Raw genomic sequence first — 20152 nt, 5'->3', positions numbered from 1 at the left:
GATAAATACGAATTTGCTGCAAAATATGCCCTTTAGCTATGGCAGCATTTGATGTCTATGAAATGCTAAATTTCTGTTATAATTGAAGGCTCCCAGGATCTTCAGTTTGTTTAATATATCTACCAAAATTGTAGTGTCCTCAAGGAAACTGATTCTTCACTGGAAATATTATAATCAAAGAGCAACTGAGGAAGACACATTCAACTGTAACTAAAGTTGACATTTTGTATATGCAGCAGAAATAAAAAATTCAAAGTCAACAAAATGAGAAATTAAATCTCCCTCGCTGAATTCAAAGGCTTACTCAAGCATATGTTATAGTTTTAAATGTTTTGACTTTCAAGCTTCAGTCAGAACAAATAAGACCTTAAAATTATTAGTATGTAATACAAATTATCCACAAATTAAATGGGCTCACCACTAGAGATACAGTATTTGTATGTTCAACCACTGATTTTACAATATTCCAGACACAAAACCAATTCAGTATTTTAAATGTTATTTCTGAAATGTGTTAATTCTATACATAACATTCAATGCAATGTTGTAGATCAAAAGCAGCAATGCATTATAGTGTATAATATAGTAGATGTAAACCTTACAGTGCTACAAAAAAGTATATGCAACAAGTTTGCTTAAAACTCCCCTCCCCAGCAGTACATACCAGGGGCGGACTGACCATTTGGAAACTCGGGCACTGCCCGAGGGCCCAGGGTCAGTAAGGGGCCCCATGAGATGCCCCTGGTACCTTTCATAGGCTTTTTTGGGTGTGGTTTAAGTGTGGGCAAGGACACAGGGGCCCCATGATCCCCTATTGCCCGGGGGCCCCATGAGTTGTCAGTCCACCCCTGGTACCTACAGTGGGGGATTAAAGAATACCTACTTATTCTTTAATCCCCCACTGTTCTGTTTAGCCACTGAGAACAAGGTAAGCCTTTGTAAACTCCAAGTTGCTTTAGCTGAAGCTTACACGTGGCTGGAGGCTGTATACCTGCATCTATTTGACAGCACTTAGCCAATCACCAAGCACCATCACTGTTACATGAAAGGAATGAGAGTAACTCGCATGGTCCCCTATAACTAAAAGTACTAGCATTTTCTTTGTTCCCAACAGCTGATTATGGAGGACCAAAGGAAAGGTAAGAATGTGCTGATGAGTAAGGAAGGGGAGATATAAAAAGCAAGGAACTTTTATTAGGATAGCATCCAATAAGCAAATATATTACCACCTTATTAGATCAAAGCATTATCACTGGTGTCAGAGAGAGAAGAAAATAATATGCCTTAAACTTCAATAGTCAAATACCAGATATGAAAGTTCAAGCTTATACAGAAAAATTGCTTGTGCATAATGTTAACTACCACCGTGAACTTATTAAAATCTACACAATTGCTTTGTTAAAATATTAATGTATAATAAAAATACACATTTCCATGCAAAGCCAAAAATAAATAGAAATATAAAAGGTATTCTGCGATTTAGTACTCTACGTTTTCTATGAAACTAAATATAAATTGAAATGAAATATACATAATGTGGGTACATTCACTTTAAAGTGTAGGTATTGGATAACAGCTGTTTCATGGACAATGAATTCCAGAAATGCAAATGTAAATCTTTTGAGCAAGATGCTGGTTTGTAGCAGGGCACATTTGGATTACAATTTCTACAATAATAAATGGTTACAGTGCATTGATATATTTTAACAACTACTATATTTTAACTCCTATAATAACGATGAATAATTACAATATGCGCAAAGCCGGTACTAGAAAAACATACTGGGGAAAATTCAACAAAGCTGCTGCTTCACTTGATGTTAATTGCTCTTGTTAATGTGTTGCACCTAATTCAAAAAACATCTGCAACAGTTTTGGTTCTGATAGCAACTCGTGCCAAATTCAGGTAGTTCTAATTTGCTCCACTACATTGTGGTGCAATACCTGTGCCAAATTAAAAAAAAAAAAATACAGACACTTCATACCCTATCAAGTGGAGCTAATTAACAACAATTTTCTATTGCTGCACAGTGACAAATTTTGTGAAAGCATCTTGCATGCTCTCTAAAAGTGGAGCATCGCACTCCAAATTCACGTATGAGTTCTAGATGGGTACATAGATTTGGTGCATGCTGTGCCACTTTTAGAACACATGTGAGACATCTGTCTGCACCAGCCTTTATGGATTCCAGGAACTGTATCATCAATGTTACATAATTAAGTCCATAAAAGTAAATTCAAAACAGAAATCTGTTTACCAGTAGAGATGAGCGAATCGAACCAGGTGAAGTGGAATTCGTTTCGAATTTCAGGAAAAATTCGATTCGCGGCAAATCCGAATATTAGCATACTTCGGGTGCGCGAATCGGATTTTTCCCGATCAGCCGGCAAAAGTGTCCCTGCAGAGAGCTCCGCTATTTCTGACAGTTCTCTGACAGTTCCTTCACATGTACAGCGGTTGAAACATTGTATCTATTTGTTTCCATTTAGGATACAGATGTTTTTATTCGGAAACAGATACAATGTTTCAACCGCTGTAAATGTGAAGGAACTGTCAGAGAACTGTCAGAAATAGCGGAGCTCTCTGCAGATACAGTTTTTGCTGTACTGGAATACTTCTTCTTTTCATTCTTCTTTTCATTCTTCTCATTCTTCTTTTCATTCTTCTTTTCATTCTTCTTCTCATTCTTCTTTTCATTCTTCTTCTTCTTTTCATTCTTCTTTTCATTCTTCTCATTCTTCTTTTCTTCTTCATGAAAAGAAGAATGAGAAGAAGAATGAAAAGAAGAATGAGAAGAATGAAAAGAAGAATGAAAAGAAGAAGAAGAATGAAAAGAAGAATGAGAAGAAGAATGAAAAGAAGAATGAGAAGAAGAATGAGAAGAAGAATGAGAAGAATGAAAAGAAGAATGAGAAGAATGAAAAGAAGAATGAAAAGAAGAAGAAGAATGAAAAGAAGAAGAAGAAGAATGAAAAGAAGAATGAAAAGAAGAAGAAGAATGAAAAGAAGAATGAAAAGAAGAATGAGAAGAATGAAAAGAAGAATGAAAAGAAGAAGAATGAAAAGAAGAATGAGAAGAAGAATGAAAAGAAGAATGAGAAGAATGAAAAGAAGAATGAGAAGAATGAAAAGAAGAAGAAGAAGAATGAAAAGAAGAATGAAAAGAAGACGAAGAAGAATCTTTTCATTCTTCTCATTCTTCTTTTCATTCTTCTTTTCATTCTTCTTCTTCTTTTCATTCTTCTTCTTTTCATTCTTCTTTTCATTCTTCTTTTCATTCTTCTTCTTCTTCTTTTCATTCTTCTTCTTCTTTTCATTCTTCTTTTCATTCTTCTTCTTCTTCTTTTCATTCTTCTTCTTCTTTTCGTTCTTCTTTTCATTCTTCTTCTTCTTCTTTTCATTCTTCTCATTCTTCTTTTCATTCTTCTTCTTCTTTTCATTCTTCTTTTCATTCTTCTTCTTCTTTTCATTCTTCTTTTCATTCTTCTTCTTCTTTTCATTCTTCTTCTTCTTCTTTTCATTCTTCTTTTCATTCTTCTCATTCTTCTTTTCATTCTTCTTTTCATTCCTCTTTTCATTCTTCTTTTCATTCTTCTTCTCATTCTTCTTTTCATTCTTCTTCTTTTCATTCTTCTTTTCATTCTTCTCATTCTTCTTTTCTTCTTCATGAAAAGAAGAATGAGAAGAAGAATGAAAAGAAGAATGAAAAGAAGAAGAATAATGAAAAGAAGAATGAGAAGAATGAAAAGAAGAATGAAAAGAAGAAGAAGAATGAAAAGAAGAATGAGAAGAAGAATGAAAAGAAGAATGAGAAGAAGAATGAGAAGAAGAATGAAAAGAAGAATGAGAAGAATGAAAAGAAGAATGAGAAGAATGAAAAGAAGAATGAAAAGAAGAAGAAGAAGAATGAAAAGAAGAATAAGAATGAAAAGATGAAAAGAAGAAGAAGAAGAATCTTTTCATTCTTCTCATTCTTCTTTTCATTCTTCTTTTCATTCTTCTTCTTCTTTTCATTCTTCTTCTTCTTTTCATTCTTCTTTTCATTCTTCTTCTTCTTCTTTTCATTCTTCTTCTTCTTCTTTTCAATCTTCTCATTCTTCTTTTCATTCTTCTTCTTCTTCTTTTCATTCTTCTCATTCTTCTTTTCATTCTTCTTCTTCTTTTCATTCTTCTTTTCATTCTTCTTCTTTTTCTTTTCATTCTTCTTCTTATTCTTTTCAGTCTTCTTCTTCTTTTCATTCTTCTTTCCATTCTTCTTCTTCTTTTCATTCTTCTTTTCATTCTTCTTCTTCTTTTCATTCTTCTTTTCATTCTTCTTCTTCTTCTTTTCATTCTTCTTTTCATTCTTCTTCTTCTTTTCATTCTTCTTCTTCTTCTTTTCATTCTTCTTCTCATTCTTCTTTTCATTCTTCTCATTCTTCTTTTCATTCTTCTTTTCATTCTTCTCATTCTTCTTTTCATTCTTCTCATTCTTCTTTTCTTCTTCATGAAAGAAGAATGAGAAGAAGAATGAAAAGAAGAATGAGAAGAATGAAAAGAAGAAGAAGAATGAAAAGAAGAATGAGAAGAATGAAAAGAAGAATGAAAAGAAGAAGAAGAAGAATGAAAAGAAGAATGAAAAGAAGAAGAATGAAAAGAAGAATGAGAAGAAGAATGAAAAGAAGAATGAGAAGAATGAAAAGAAGAATGAGAAGAATGAAAAGAAGAATGAAAAGAAGAAGAAGAATGAAAAGAAGAATGAGAAGAAGAATGAAAAGAAGAATGAGAAGAATGAAAAGAAGAATGAGAAGAATGAAAAGAAGAAGAAGAAGAATGAAAAGAAGAAGAAGAATGAAAAGAAGAATGAAAAGAAGAAGAATCTTTTCATTCTTCTCATTCTTCTTTTCATTCTACTTCTTCTTTTCATTCTTCTTTTCATTCTTCTTCTTCTTCTTTTCATTCTTCTTCTTCTTCTGAGGATGAGGATGAAGAAGAAGAAGAAGAAGAAGAAGTAGGATGAAAATAAGAAGAATTCCAAGCCGGCAAAAAGTGTATCTGCAGAGCTCCGCTAAGTGTATCTGCAGAGCTCCGCTATTTCTGACAGTTCTCTGACATTCACTCCATACAGCGGTTGAAACATTGTATCTATTTGTTTCCATAAATGGAAACAAATAGATACAATGTTTCAACCGCTGTATGGAGTGAATGTCAGAGAACTGTCAGAAATAGCGGAGCTCTGCAGATACACTTAGCGGAGCTCTGCAGATACACTTTTTGCCGGCTTGGAATTCTTCTTATTTTCATCCTACTTCTTCTTCTTCTTCTTCTTCATCCTCATCCTCTTCTTCTTCTTCTGAGGATGAGGATGAGGATGAAGAAGAAGAAGAAGAAGTAGGATGAAAATAAGAAGAATTCCAAGCCGGCAAAAAGTGTATCTGCAGAGCTCCGCTAAGTGTATCTACAGAGCTCCGCTATTTCTGACAGTTCTCTAACATTCACTCCATACAGCGGTTGAAACATTGTATCTATTTGTTTCCATTTATGGAAACAAATAGATACAAAAAGTGTATCTGCAGAGCTCCGCTAAGTGTATCTGCAGAGCTCCGCTATTTCTGACAGTTCTCTGACATTCACTCCATACAGCGGTTGAAACATTGTATCTATTTGTTTCCATTTATGGAAACAAATAGATACAATGTTTCAACCGCTGTATGGAGTGAATGTCAGAGAACTGTCAGAAATAGCCTATTTCTGACAGTTCTCTGACATATGGAGTGAATGTCAGAGAACTGTCAGAAATAGGCTATTTCTGACAGTTCTCTGACATTCACTCCATACAGCGGTTGAAACATTGTATCTATTTGTTTCCATAAATGGAAACAAATAGATACAATGTTTCAACCGCTGTATGGAGTGAATGTCAGAGAACTGTCAGAAATAGCGGAGCTCTGCAGATACACTTAGCGGAGCTCTGCAGATACACTTTTTGCCGGCTTGGAATTCTTCTTATTTTCATCCTACTTCTTCTTCTTCTTCTTCATCCTCATCCTCAGAAGAAGAAGAAGAGGATGAGGATGAGGATGAAGAAGAAGAAGAAGTAGGATGAAAATAAGAAGAATTCCAAGCCGGCAAAAAGTGTATCTGCAGAGCTCCGCTAAGTGTATCTGCAGAGCTCCGCTAAGAAATAGCGGAGCTCTGCAGATACACTTTTTGCCGGCTTGGAATTCTCCTTCTTCTCATCCTTCTTCTTCTTCTCATCCTTCTTCTTCTTCTCATCCTTCTCCTTCTTCTTCTCATCCTTCTCCTTCTTCTCATCCTTCTCCTTCTTCTCATCCTTCTCCTTCTTCTCATCCTTCTTCTTCTTCTCATCCTTCTCCTTCTTCTCATCCTTCTCCTTCTTCTCATCCTTCTCCTTCTTCTCATCCTTCTCCTTCTTCTCATCCTTCTCCTTCTTCTCATCCTTCTTCTTCTTCTCATCCTTCTTCTTCTTCTCATCCTTCTCCTTCTTCTCATCCTTCTTCTTCTTCTCATCCTTCTTCTTCTCATCCTTCTCCTTCTTCTCATCCTTCTTCTCATCCTTCTCCTTCTTCTCATCCTTCTTCTCATCCTTCTCCTTCTTCTCATCCTTCTCCTTCTTCTCATCCTTCTCCTTCTCCTTCTTCTCATCCTTCTCCTTCTCCTTCTTCTCATCCTTCTCCTTCTCCTTCTTCTCATCCTTCTCCTTCTTCTCATCCTTCTCCTTCTCCTCATCCTTCTCCTTCTCCTTCTCCTTCTTCTCATCCTTCTCCTTCTTCTCATCCTTCTCCTTCTCATCCTTCTCCTTCTTCTCATCCTTCTCCTTCTTCTCATCCTTCTCCTTCTCCTTCTTCTCATCCTTCTCCTTCTCCTTCTTCTCATCCTTCTTCTTCTCATCCTTCTCCTTCTTCTCATCCTTCTTCTTCTCATCCTTCTCCTTCTTCTCATCCTTCTCCTTCTTCTCATCCTTCTCCTTCTTCTCATCCTTCTCCTTCTTCTCATCCTTCTTCTCATCCTTCTCCTTCTTCTCATCCTTCTCCTTCTTCTCATCCTTCTCCTTCTTCTCATCCTTCTCCTTCTTCTCATCCTTCTCCTTCTCCTTCTTCTCATCCTTCTCCTTCTTCTCATCCTTCTCCTTCTTCTCATCCTTCTCCTTCTTCTCATCCTTCTCCTTCTCCTTCTTCTCATCCTTCTCCTTCTTCTCATCCTTCTCCTTCTTCTCATCCTTCTCCTTCTCCTTCTTCTCATCCTTCTCCTTCTTCTCATCCTTCTCCTTCTCCTTCTCCTTCTCCTTCTCCTTCCTCATCTCCAAGGGCATTTAAATTAAAGGTACAGTGTTCTGCACTAATATAAAGGCTCTCTGAAGCCTAGAAACCCTTTTTATAAGTTAAATTCGTAGCGAATAAATTCGCATCGAATCGAATTTCTTCCTCAAATTCGGCGAATCAGCCGAATCGAATTTTTGAATAATTCGCTCATCTCTATTTACCAGGTCCACTTTTACATGTGCATGCATACTAACAACCGTTTATTCATATAGGGAGCCTCTTAGTGGCCCTACAAAAAGACACTTGCACCAAAAGTACAGTTGTCCTTTAAAGCTAAACTCCATGTTTGTATAAATTGAAACCATTTAATTAATTGTATTAATTATTCATTTAAAGAGGAACTTCACCTCACCCAAACTCCCCCTCCTCTTTTGGGCGCTTTTTGTGGGGAGGGAGGGTTTTGAGGTACCTGTACCTGCCCCAACTTCCACTTGGATTGCCTAGGTGAAGTTTTGTCCCCCTCTTTACTTGCAGCCTTCTGGTTCATGGCACAGGTCCCAGCTGGCTATGGGTCCATTCACAACGCACTTCGCACATGTGCAGTAGGAAGAAGGCTGTGAAACCACAATGAGTCACAGCCAGCTTTCCACACTAGACATAATTGCATCAAGGAGTTGAAGAGTGGTGAAGAACCTGGACTTAGGTATCTTATTATGAAAAGTTCAGCAGCTACAGTATTTGTAGCTGCTAATTTTAAATTTTTGGTGGGAGACTGAAGATTCTCTTAGCATTTACAGTAATTAGTTTAATTTAGATGCATTTTAGTTAAATCTGAGTTGATTAGGTTTCATAAGTATGAAATACAAAGAAGAAAAGACATAAAGCATTAAGAAAAGACACAGCGTGGAAGTTCTTTACATTGGTAATGGTCAGCATAATATGGAAAACTACTGATGAAGAGTATACAGAGTACTTTGGAAAAGTCAGTTCATGATAAAAGTACAGAGATTTTATTTAAACTTCAAGTTCAATATTGAAAAAAAAATGTAATATGCAATGGTTATCTAGTAGATAAAAATGTTTCAGAGTAAACAATTGGGAGCAAGCTGCTGCAGTAGTAGGGGTTCACGCTCATAAAGTAGAACTGAGCATTTAGGTGATGCGGTTGAGTGCCTAAAGATAAAGAAGTAATGGGGTGCAACTTGTCATGCGATTTGGAACTTTCAAATCACATGACAATTCGCATCGGTGGGAATCAGGGCTAAATGCCTAAATCTGTCTATCTTGTTCTAATTCCTCTACAGGGCAGGACTGAGAAGTAGCCACAGCTCTATAAGTCACTTAAACTCTAATGTGCAGTACTGTCAATCAATCAGTGTAAACTCTAATGTGCAGTATTGTCAATCAATCATTGTAAACCTCAATCAATGACCTCATTGGGGCTTAGTGATTACTACATGTGGGTCTACATAAAAGCCTGTAATAAGAATAAATAAATAGTGGTGATGCTCCTCTGTCTATCCAGAAAGCTGAGGACAAGTTGGTGAACTTTTAAAACTGCATTCAAAACTTGGTTATACTGTCTGACAGAAGTCTCTGAATAAAGAAAAACTAGCTTAATAGTTGCTTTTAATACATGCTTTGGTAGGTAAACCAATTCACATGTAGGTAGTTTAACCACTTGCCATAGACAGAGGAGCATCACCGCTATTTATTTATGCTTATTACAGGCTTTTATGTAGGCCCACAGATTGCAGAACTGCTAATCACTAAGCCACTGTGCTGCCCCAATGAGGTCATCGATTGAGCTTTACACTGATTTACCCCCTTACTGACCAGGCCATTTTTTGTATTACGGCGCAGTGGTACTTTGACTGACAATTGTGCGGTCATGCAATGCTGCACCCAAATGAAATGTATGTCCTTTTTTCCCCACAGATTGATCTTTCTTTTGGTGATATTTGATCGCCTGTGTGTTTTTTATTTTTTGTGCTATAAAAATTAAAAGACCAACAATTTTGAGTAAAAAACAATAGTTTTGACTTTTTGCTATCCAGGAAAAAATCAAATTTCATCATCAATGTACGCCAAAATGTATTCTGCTACATATACAACACAAAAAACAGCGCAAAATCTAAAATTAAAATAACACAAATAGATAAACACTAAATTTATAATAAGTGTCCGTGAAAAAAAAAATATATATAAGTCCTTATTCCCATCAAAACCAATAAAAAATCAATCAAAAATCTTCCAAATGTGCTTCCACCTATCTACCACGTGAGTAATAATGTTGACCGCACTCACCAGATGGAGGTGAGTAGTGAGCCTTATAGGATATAAGGGATCCTATAACCCCTCCAAAGGAACTCAAATCTCCTTCTTCACCCTGCTATGGTATAACCCTCATCTCCACTCTATTTCTCCATGGATTCCTCAATGGTGTGCAGAGAAAAAAACTACATAGTGTAATACTGCCACTCCATATAAAATATAAAGATAGAATAATGCCACTCACATGTTTAAATAAAATTAAAAGCCTTGTTTAATAGCCTCAATGGCTTCAAGATAACAAATTTTCAGAATGTAGATATAGGGATCTCACGCTTCTATAGTCACTGCAGAGGATGAACAGCCTTCCACCTCCAAGATAACCTCTTGAACCGCATAAGCCGGCGTGCATTCCAAACACCGGAAGTGACGTTACCAGAATGACGGCGGACCGAAAGTCTTTAGAACGCCCTGTGGGTGGGGCGAAACGCGTTGACGCACTTCCGGTCCGCCGTCATTCTGGTTAACATCACTTCCGGTGTTTGGAACGCACGCCGGCTTATGCGGTTCAAGCGGCCATCTTGGAGGTGTTAGGCTGTTCATCCTCTGCAGTGACTATAGAAGCGTTGTTTATTATTGGTGTTTTTTCACTGGTGCACAGCTGCATAATCATATAGTTTTTTCTTTTTTTTTTTTCTTTTCTTTTTTTGGCGCTGGGATATATACTTTTGGTATTCTGCTACATGTCTTTGCTAAAAAAAAATCCCAATATGCGTGAATTAATTGGTTTACGTGAAAGTTATAGCATTTACAAATGGCGGTATATATACTGGGGTTTTGTATTTTATTTTTTATTTTTACTAGTAATGGCAGCGATCAGCAACTTATAGCGGGACTGAGGTGGACATTCTGACACTGGGGGGAATTGACTTGGTGACACCAATACAGTGATTAGTGCTAAAAAAAAGCACTGACACTGTACTAATGGCACTGGGCAGGAAAGGGTTAACATGAGGGGTGCTCAAAGGGTTAACTGTGTGCTGGGAGTGTTTTACTAGGGGACGGTGTCAATGTGCTTCACTGTAATCACACTGCTTTGGATGGCTGTGCTGTGCACAGCCATCCAAAGCAGTGTGCCTGAGCTGACAGGGAAGATAACTGTTAGTAAACAAAACAGTTCTCCTTGCCATCAAAGATCCTCAGAAATCACCGGGCACCGGCGAATATTCACCAGCTGCATGCCCGTATATATACGTGATTTTGTGCACCCGTGCCACCCTGTAGCAGTATTTCTGCTATAGGGCAGTTGGGAAGCGGTTAATAGTGTACTTAGTTGTTTACCTGCAGTTCAGGTTTTATTGTCAGCCTGAACATAATCCTTAAACTATTCATATGGGGGGGGCATGCTCTTGGCAAAACGTCTTAGCAAAAAGGTGTACAAAATGTACATTTCATTCACTGCAATGCTGCGATTCAGGCCAGTGCACTGCAATAAAACGCAGCATGTCTGCATTTTACCACAGCTTTAGGCTGCATTGCAGTGTGAGTGGAACATGTAGGAAACAATTGTTTCCTGTATGTACCTGTGGTGACAGATGTTTTACCATGCTGTAAAACGTCTGTCACAGCATATAGTGTGATTTGATCCTTGTGACTTAATCTGAGCCCCTGAGATTAACTCTAAACCTCCTACCTACCAATATAATGTCACAACTACAATATGTCAACTTAGGAACAGAATAAAACCTGTTTGCTAAACTGAAAAATTTGTACACGTGTGTCTGTATCTTTTAAATGGGCCTCTGTAACAGCGTTTCCTGCAGGAAAAAGGTCCCTACACCTTTTATAAAATGCAGTCACATGGAAATGGCATGGTGCTTTGGCTTTTCACATGTAGGAAACAGCACTGTATTTTTCAGAGCATGGGGTGGCATTAAGAAGTAGTATTGGGTAGTATTGGTGCTTGGCCACTTAGAGAGTCACATAGGGAGAAAGTCCTCTGTAATGGATAAGCTCTGTATAGTGACTTGAAGTTTATATAGGTTTTTTTTTTTTTTACTACTGTTGGCCAAACTGAGCAATTAGGCAGAAGAGGGAAAGCATGTAAAAGCAGCTGGTAGGGATGCCATTAAAGTGAAACTGTTACTTTACCCTTCTTGAGCAAAGCCAGAATTAAATTAACGCTCACAAGGGGCAATGATGAATCCCGTTACATGCAAACCAAGTCTTTTGACTCCATGAATTTGCTGAATACGTTTATATGTTAATATGTTATAATATTAACATATAAACATATTAAACATATTAATAATATGTTTAAGTCATGCATTTCAAATGAAGAGAAAAAACAAAATTGGTCACTATAGTCCAGCCTTTTTCAACTAGGGTTCTGTGGAACTCTCGGACTCCTGCTGAGGATGCTAGGGGTACCTTGGGCAGTGAGCAGTGGCAAAATGATCTCCCACCTACACTAACCAACAAGAATAGGGGGTCAGTTTTATGCTGATACATGACACAGACTGGGTGTGCAAGGAGGTAAGCATCAAAAGCAGAACTTACAACATCCAGATTTAAAGTGGTTCTAAAGCAAAAGCAGTTTTTACCCTAATGTATTCTCTAAATTAAGGTAAAAAATGTCCCAGTAGTTGTATAGCCCCCTTACCTTCTTATATATTTACCAAGCCCAACCTCAATCCAGTGCCGTTCCCCTCTGCAGCAGTGCTGATCTGTGTTCCTCTCTTCACAGGACACAGAATTCCTTATGATGAAGCCAAGTGACCAGTGGCGTAACTCGTAGGGGAGGGACTTTGACGTCACAACGCTTGATGGTTCCATACTGACAACAGCTGGCAACTTTAGGATTTTCACCACTGAAAAAAATCTGGAGGATACATTTTGGTGTACAAAGTGGTATATATACAGAGTATATGTGAGTGCATTACTTTTAATAAAATGATTCTTAAAAGGACAAAACACTATGATTTGATTACTCCTCTATATTAACTACAGTGGAAGGAGAGCCTATCGATTGAGTGGAGGAGGACCCCAAACAGCAAGTTACCATACCACCCACACCTTGGCCCATTTAAAGGGACACAAGCATTATATGACCTCACTTAACTGGTCATGTACTTGAGGTGAGAGCACAACCGGTGGGGGAGTACAACAATGAAAGTTCTTTTTCACACAAAAAATCAATTAAGAAGCACAGGATATTTCATTTAAAGTGTATTATGCACGTTTGAAGAAGTTTATATATGGACTTTATTTTGACATGTATATGGACATTTCTTTTGGAATTATTATTGATTGATTCATTAATTTATTTTATTTATTTTCATTTTGATATGCAATATTAATAGTAGCACTTGGATGCATGTAATATTTAGTTGGAGTAATCCTGTACAACTGCTTAGAAAAAACAATGTGTTTCAGGGGTTTAAAGAGTTTCCCCTTTATCAGGGCTTACTTCTGTTAAACAAAGAGTGTATTTGACTGATAGAATTGAAGAGATCCTGGAGCAATAGCCTATTCACTTTATTTCAGCACTCATCATTTTAAAGAATACGCTTGTTGCAACACTTTAGTTTCTTGGCATGAAATATTGATTGGTGAGATGAATATTTAAAGAACAAAAGGATCCTGTAGTGAAATTATCATTAGCTCATATAAAAGGACATTACGGGTACTTGTACAAATTAATAGTAAATGTTAACGTAGGCTGAATAAACATTGTAAATGGAATATCATTTATTTCTGGTATGCATATTTTACTTTTCAAACATACATATGAGTTCAACAAGAAAATACATAACTGAGTCATTTAAACTGACGCAATTTATTAAAGAAATTAATGTTTGTATTTTGTGTCTAATATATACTCTAAACAAATATAAAGCTTACAACTTTAGATATTACAGAATTTGCTCAAATACAGCACCTCATTGTCACTCCTGCACTGATTTCATGCCACATCCTTTATTCTTCTTTCCAGAAAAAGGCATTTTAGCATCTCTCTTGCAGATTATGAAGCAGAAAATGTAAGAAACAGATTATTTTGTTATTATCTTTCATTTCCTTCCCTGCTGTTACTAAAAGCAGTGCTTATTTTAAAAAAGATTTAGCACTGACTAAAATGTTCTAAAAGGAAAATATTTTAATATTTCACTTAAGAGTTTAGGTTTACAAAATAATAAAACCATTTGATTATTTTTACATTACCATCTTTGTAATCTTAAAGTGTCCTGCATTCACTATATGCGGTCTCCCACAGTACGCAGAACATGGAAGTGCAATTATTTTAGTAATGATTAACTGCTAAATACCTTTTCCCATCAGATGTTAGAGTAGTCTTGTGACTTCTATCAGTGTCTAGCCCCGCACTAGCTAAAGCTTGTAGGAGGAGTTTTCTTTCTGCTCTAGGAGTATACAAATTCCCTGACTTCTGTCTGGACAGTGCTGATTGGCCCTGTGCTGATCACATGCACTCTCCCAAGAAAAAAAAAAACCCTTTTTAGCAATACACACCACACTGAGCATGTGCATGCCTACGGTTCAGTCTGGAGGTAAGTGGTGGTCGCATGAAAAAGGGGAGGAACAGAGAAGAAAGCCTTTTTACACAATGCAGAGGATTAACCCCTTAGGTTCCACAGTGATCATAACAAGCATGCTTTACTGCATATACAGGCTGATTTTACTGTTGTTGGTTTAGTAACGCTTTAATTCCTGTATTCATTCTTAAACTGTGTAAATGTGATCTACCAATCTTACCAATGCGGGACTCCCAGGGATAAGTTCTATGCCCCTACCCACCAAATGCAGCATAACCCAACTTACTTTTCTTTCAGCTTGCTAATGTATTCATCCTGAGATTTAGGAAAAGGCCTTAGGGTAGTGCTGAAATTAGGACAGATGACTAGAAGTAGGTTTAAAATGCATCTATGGTCAAATTTTTAAATCATATGTTTATTTCCATGTCATATTTCAATTATTTCTAGCCTACTCCTATTAATCTGAACAATCTGAAAACTTACTTTTTAAAGTAACCCACATATTGACTTCCTTAAATTCTATGACACATAACCAATGTGTCCTGTGGATATGCACTACCGTGTCACACATTTCATAGAGCCTGCCCTCTGAACTTCAGAGGAATCTCTGCTTGCAGGCAGCAAGGTACCATGGAATATGTAGAATGTAAAAGTAAACTAAAGGAAGGATCAGAGGCTATTTGCAAAGCGTGTAAGGAATCCAGGAAGTTTTTAAAAGCTATGACCAGCAGACTGGCATCACTCATATTATGAAGTAGAATTTTTGCATTCCTCTGCATTTTTTTAAACGGGCTAATGCTATAATTTATGATTTTATATGGGCGTGAAAAAGACCCTGAATACATGGTCGGCTTCTCACTCTACCCAAACAGTATGGAGGGCTGACCGTCCTGGATCTACAAAAATATTACTAAGCAGCTCATCTTGGGCGGCTCCTTGTTTTTAACTTCGTTCTCTTGTTAACCAGGACATTTTCCTTTCTATCCAATTTTGGGGAACCCTAGATTTGAATCGGGCCTCATGCATGGTTCCTTTGGGATCCTTGTCAATTCACGCCGCTTACAAGTCTCTTATTTCTTAGTAAACAGCTCTTTGCCCTCCTTACATCTTCTTAGAGATCCAACGGGTCTCTATAAATTGGACTTTTGGAGGGTCCTCCAACTTCATCACTTTTTTAACTTACTTCCCCCCTCCAGCAGCTTCCAACACTCACAAACTATGTTAGAGGACTATTGCACTGACACGTGCACTTTCCCTCATGCATTTTCTAAACTGTATGTGCTACTGGTCTTGCCACCCTAAGACATTTGCCCTTCATACCTCTCAAAATGGGAGTCAGACCTGAGAAGAACTTTCACAGATGCCCAAAAAACCAACATGCCTCACTTCTCTCTAAAATTCTCTCTTTGCGTGAGAGCTCAGGAGAACAATTTCAAGATCCTAGCCCCTGAAGTGTACCCCTGTAGTGTTACACATGTTCTCCCGCACTTTGACAAATGCTGGAGATGTCAGGAAGAGAATGAAACACTCTTACATGTGTTTTGGTCCTGCCCTAGGCTTGCACACTACTGGAGAGAGGTTGTACAAAAATTTACAGATCATCCAGTTCTTGCAGACCCAGCATTCTTTCTTCTACATGTCACCAATATACCAGCAAAGATCTATAAACGGTCTATCTTACGCCATCTTTTAAATGCAGCCAAGTCTTGTATCTCTCCAAGATGGAGAGACTCACAGCCCCCTTCAGTCAGGTTCTGGCTACAAAAAAGTTGAGGAACTGAACCAACTGGAGGATCTAGTGCTATCGCATTAACATAAATACGAGACATATTCTAAAACTTGGACGCTATAGAATATGTTCATATATTCTGAGGAAGGGAAGCCTTTCCCCAAACTGAGCAACACGAATGGCTAATTGAGGGAATGTTTAACCCTCACATCGGACCATTATTCTCCTCCTATCATGTACCTAGATAGTGAGCCTGACATGAAGAGGAAGGCCTCTCGAACAGTTGTGACTCAGGGGCCACTGGTAGTGGAACAGTAACCACGAGAGCACTGCAAGGTATGAGTGCCTATGGTCAGTCTGATGGTCTGTGTGGGTAGTAGCTGACACTTCACTGCCAGGAAATTGAGCAGCTGACAGTAGGCAGATGTAACAATGGAACAGGCTGGTAGAAGACAGACTGGCATGGTACTTGGCTGATGACAGGCTGTGGACATGCAGCAGGAAGCAGAAGCCAGATGAGAACATGCTGGACTAAAGGAGCTGTAGCATGCTGGATAAGCAGGATGCAGGGTCAGACAAGTAATGGTAATGGACAGGCAGATCAGGCATAAGCAACAGGCAGGAGAATAGTCAGGTCAAAGGCCAATGTTAAAAACGATGGGGCAGATCAGGCAAGAGCAGCAGGCAGAGGCAGAATCCAGGGACAAGCTAAGGTCAGGGCAGGTAGCAGACAAGCATGGTCAGAAGCAGGGGCGGACTGACAACTCATGGGGCCCCCGGGCAATAGGGGATCATGGGGCCCCTGTGTCCTTGCCCAAACTCAAAAAAAGCCTATGAAAAAGGTACCAGGGGCATCTCATGGGGCCCCCTACTGACCCCAGGCCCTCGGGCAGTTCCCGAGTTTCCAAATGGTCAGTCCGCCCCTGGTCAGAAGCAAGTTGGCTCAAGATCTGAGGTCAGACACAGGAATCAGGCATAAACACACAGAAAGCTGTAGACAAAACAGCAATGAGCCAGAGCTGCAGTTCTGTATAGTGCACCTATTTATACAGAACTGCAGCTCTGGCTCATTGCTGTTTTGTCTACAGCGTTCTGTGTGTTTATGCCTGATTCCTGTGTCTGACTTCAGATCTTGAGCCAACTGGGTATGCGCTCGTATCTGCTCACATCTGTGCACATCTCTGTGCATATCTGCATAGCCAGTTGCCAGTCTGCGCATGGGCCTGGAAATTCTATTTGTACTATGGATGAGCCTTTCCTAACAATAACTATTGCTTGTATTGCTATTACAATGATGATGTTATAAAATGAAAGTGTATACTGAGGCTTAACTCAAGAACAAAAATTTGCTTACCTGTCATTAGGTATGGCTGCTGCATTGATTTGCTTTTTCTCCAGACTTTCTTCTTTCTTTTCAGCTGGTGCCAGTAATACACTTTGGCCCCTTTCACAAGGGCCATCCACCTGATTCAATAGTTGTCAGGCTTTTTCAAAGAAAAAATGAATTCAGTTTACGGGCTAATTCACACCAATGTGTTGATCTGCATTTTAGCACAGCTGTGATCAATGAAAGAACATCTGAAAAACAATAATTTCCAGTGTATTCTTTTCATGCCATAATGCTGCGTTGACCTGCGTTGCACTAAAATGCAACATGTATGCATTTTAACACAATGCAGGGGATGTATGCAGATATCAACACAATAAAAAAAGATATCTTGTGAAATAGCAGTATGCTTTAGCGCACTCTATAATGCATGTCAACAGATCTCAAAAATGTATGTCAACAGACATCAAAATGGATGTCAATGGATGTCAGCGCGCAACTAAAATGGATGGAAATGTACATCCATTTTCTATGCATTTAAGAGCAGGTCAGTATGAATTGCCCCTACATCAGTTTTTCATCAGTTTACATCATTTTTTTTTATCAGTTTACTATCAGTTTTTACATCTACTAGCTAGTATGCTTAACCACTTGAGTCCCAGAGCCATTTTTTCAATTTGTTTAATTTTTTTGGCTAGCATGATCAAAAATAATTTTGGGCCTGAATATTACTTAAAACCCCCAAACATATATTTTCTGAAAGCAGACATCCTTAAGAATAAATTTGCTCAAAATATTTTTTATGTGTCTCTTTAAATGTTTAATTTTTTTAGCACATGACTTTATAGCTATCACATAAAGTAAACAAAGGGTCAGGGTCACCCGGTTACCGTGCCCCTTTCTGAACTTCAGCGGCGGGGCCAAATGACAACTCCTTCTAATAGAAACAAAGGAACCACCGATTACATTCAGAGTTGACCATTGCATTTAGAGCCAACAAGTGAGGGAGCCTGTATGTACACACTGCCCCCTCACTGTAAACACTGCTCCTCTCCTGCCTCTCTTTTTTCAAACATTGTCCTCCCCTTTTGTTTACATTCTGTTGTCAGCAGGGAATCCCCACTGATAGCAGAGATGAGTCACTGGTTGTTACAACGCTTGTGGGTGCAGGCTTGTAACAACCAATGCAAATATGGATTGTTTGTCCATTTGTATCCGTTTAGTTCTGTTTTTTAAGCAGACCGAAAATAAAGCCATTTAAAAATAAAACAATAAAAAAACGGATCTTAACAAATGTGGATGTTGACCATAGAAATGCATTAATGTCCGTTTTTCATCCATAAACAGATGGATACAAAAATGGACAAATGGTCTGCCTGTGTGAAAGAGGCCTTTCTTTTCTAGGGTGGCAACACTGACTCATCATGCTGCATATATGATGAAAATGTGTTGTCACCCCAGAACACCCACAGGAGTCCTGTTGTCCACAAAAAATGCTGGGATTCATGATGACTGATAAGAGCCAGCACAAGCAAAAAGCACAGTAAGTTATCAGCTACAATCTTGCCTCATTCTTATAGGCTGAGCAATCCTACATGTCATTCAACCCCAGGACACAGACATTGTGTGGGCAAAGGAAAGCTACTGTGGGGAACAAGTCTGGTTTTAATTTTGGTATTACAGACAGAGAATTTTCTTCTACTTCCTCCATCCTCACCCCCCCCCCCCCCACAACACCCAACTTAGTTAACCACTCTAATAACCTAAACCTACCTAATGTTGAAAACTTATGTCATTGGTAGTGAGCCAGAGCATTGATGTTGCCCTTTTCCCTCACCCCATGGCATCTATCCAATACTATTTCAGTGCCTCATGCCTCTCCTATGTTCCCACAGAGCTCCTCAAAGAGCATATTCATACAGAAATGCTCTAAAGAATGGCGCTTGCATACAGCTACACACAAAACTTCCTTTCTCAACCATGTGTCAGGACTTGGACCTGGTGATTAGACATTTAGGCAGTGCATTATGAAAGGATGAAAGAGTCTACTGCTATTTTCTATACCCCCCCAAAAAATTGGAAATTTTGTAAGTGGATGAATATTTTTGGGCCACATTAGTATAGTAAAGCAGATACATCATGGTGCATGCTGACTACATTTATTTAATTGAATAAACCTGTCCCAAACCTGAGCAATTCAAATTAAGCCTCCAATGAAAGGAGACATAAGCACACATAGCTTTCAATAAAAACTGAATGTCAAAATAATAATAATAATGATATTAAAGGCATATATTTTTAAATACCAAACATGCCATACTTACCTGCTCTGTGCAATGGTTTTGCACAGAGCAGCCCTGTTCTCGGGTTCCTACTGGTACTCCTGGCCCTTCACACCTGCCTAGTGTTCCCATAGCAAGTAGCTTGCTATGGGGGCACCTGAGCAGGCTCGCTCCTGAGCCACTGCTTTGTCTGTCCTTTCAGACACAGAGTGCAGCTCAGCTCCACCCCCTGACTCCCAGGCTGTGGTTGACAGTAGTGGGCGCCAATGGGAGACCCTGGAGAGTAGCATCACTTGTGCATATCACTGGATCTGGATCAGTCTCAGATAAGTATAAGGGGAGCTGGGGGACTGCTGCACACAGAAGGTTTTTTTACCTTCATGCATAAAATGCAGCTATTACATATAGGAATTGGTAAGCTGCAATATAATAAATGTTTGCTTTTGGGTTTATTACCACTTTAATTATATTTTTAACTGTTTAGATATAAGTTAAAGCTCTACAAGAGTACATTACATCTTCATAACCGGAATATATTCTTTTTCGAAAGCTTTAGTTATTTTCCCATAGACTACAATTTTTCCCCTAGAATATCGCTTATTTTTTCAAATCTAAACAGACAATTTTTACAACGTATTTTGTTTCTAATCAATATGTACATTGAAGACCAGAATGTTAGATAATCTTGACAGTGGATATGTGTAGCAGCTGTATTTTGGTTGGTATTATT

The sequence above is a fragment of the Staurois parvus genome, unplaced genomic scaffold, assembly GCF_062004578.1.
Source record: "Staurois parvus isolate SC_StPar_1 unplaced genomic scaffold, SC_StPar_1.0 ptg000025l, whole genome shotgun sequence".
NCBI lineage: Eukaryota > Metazoa > Chordata > Amphibia > Anura > Ranidae > Staurois > Staurois parvus.
Note: the sequence above shows the minus strand (reverse complement) of the source record.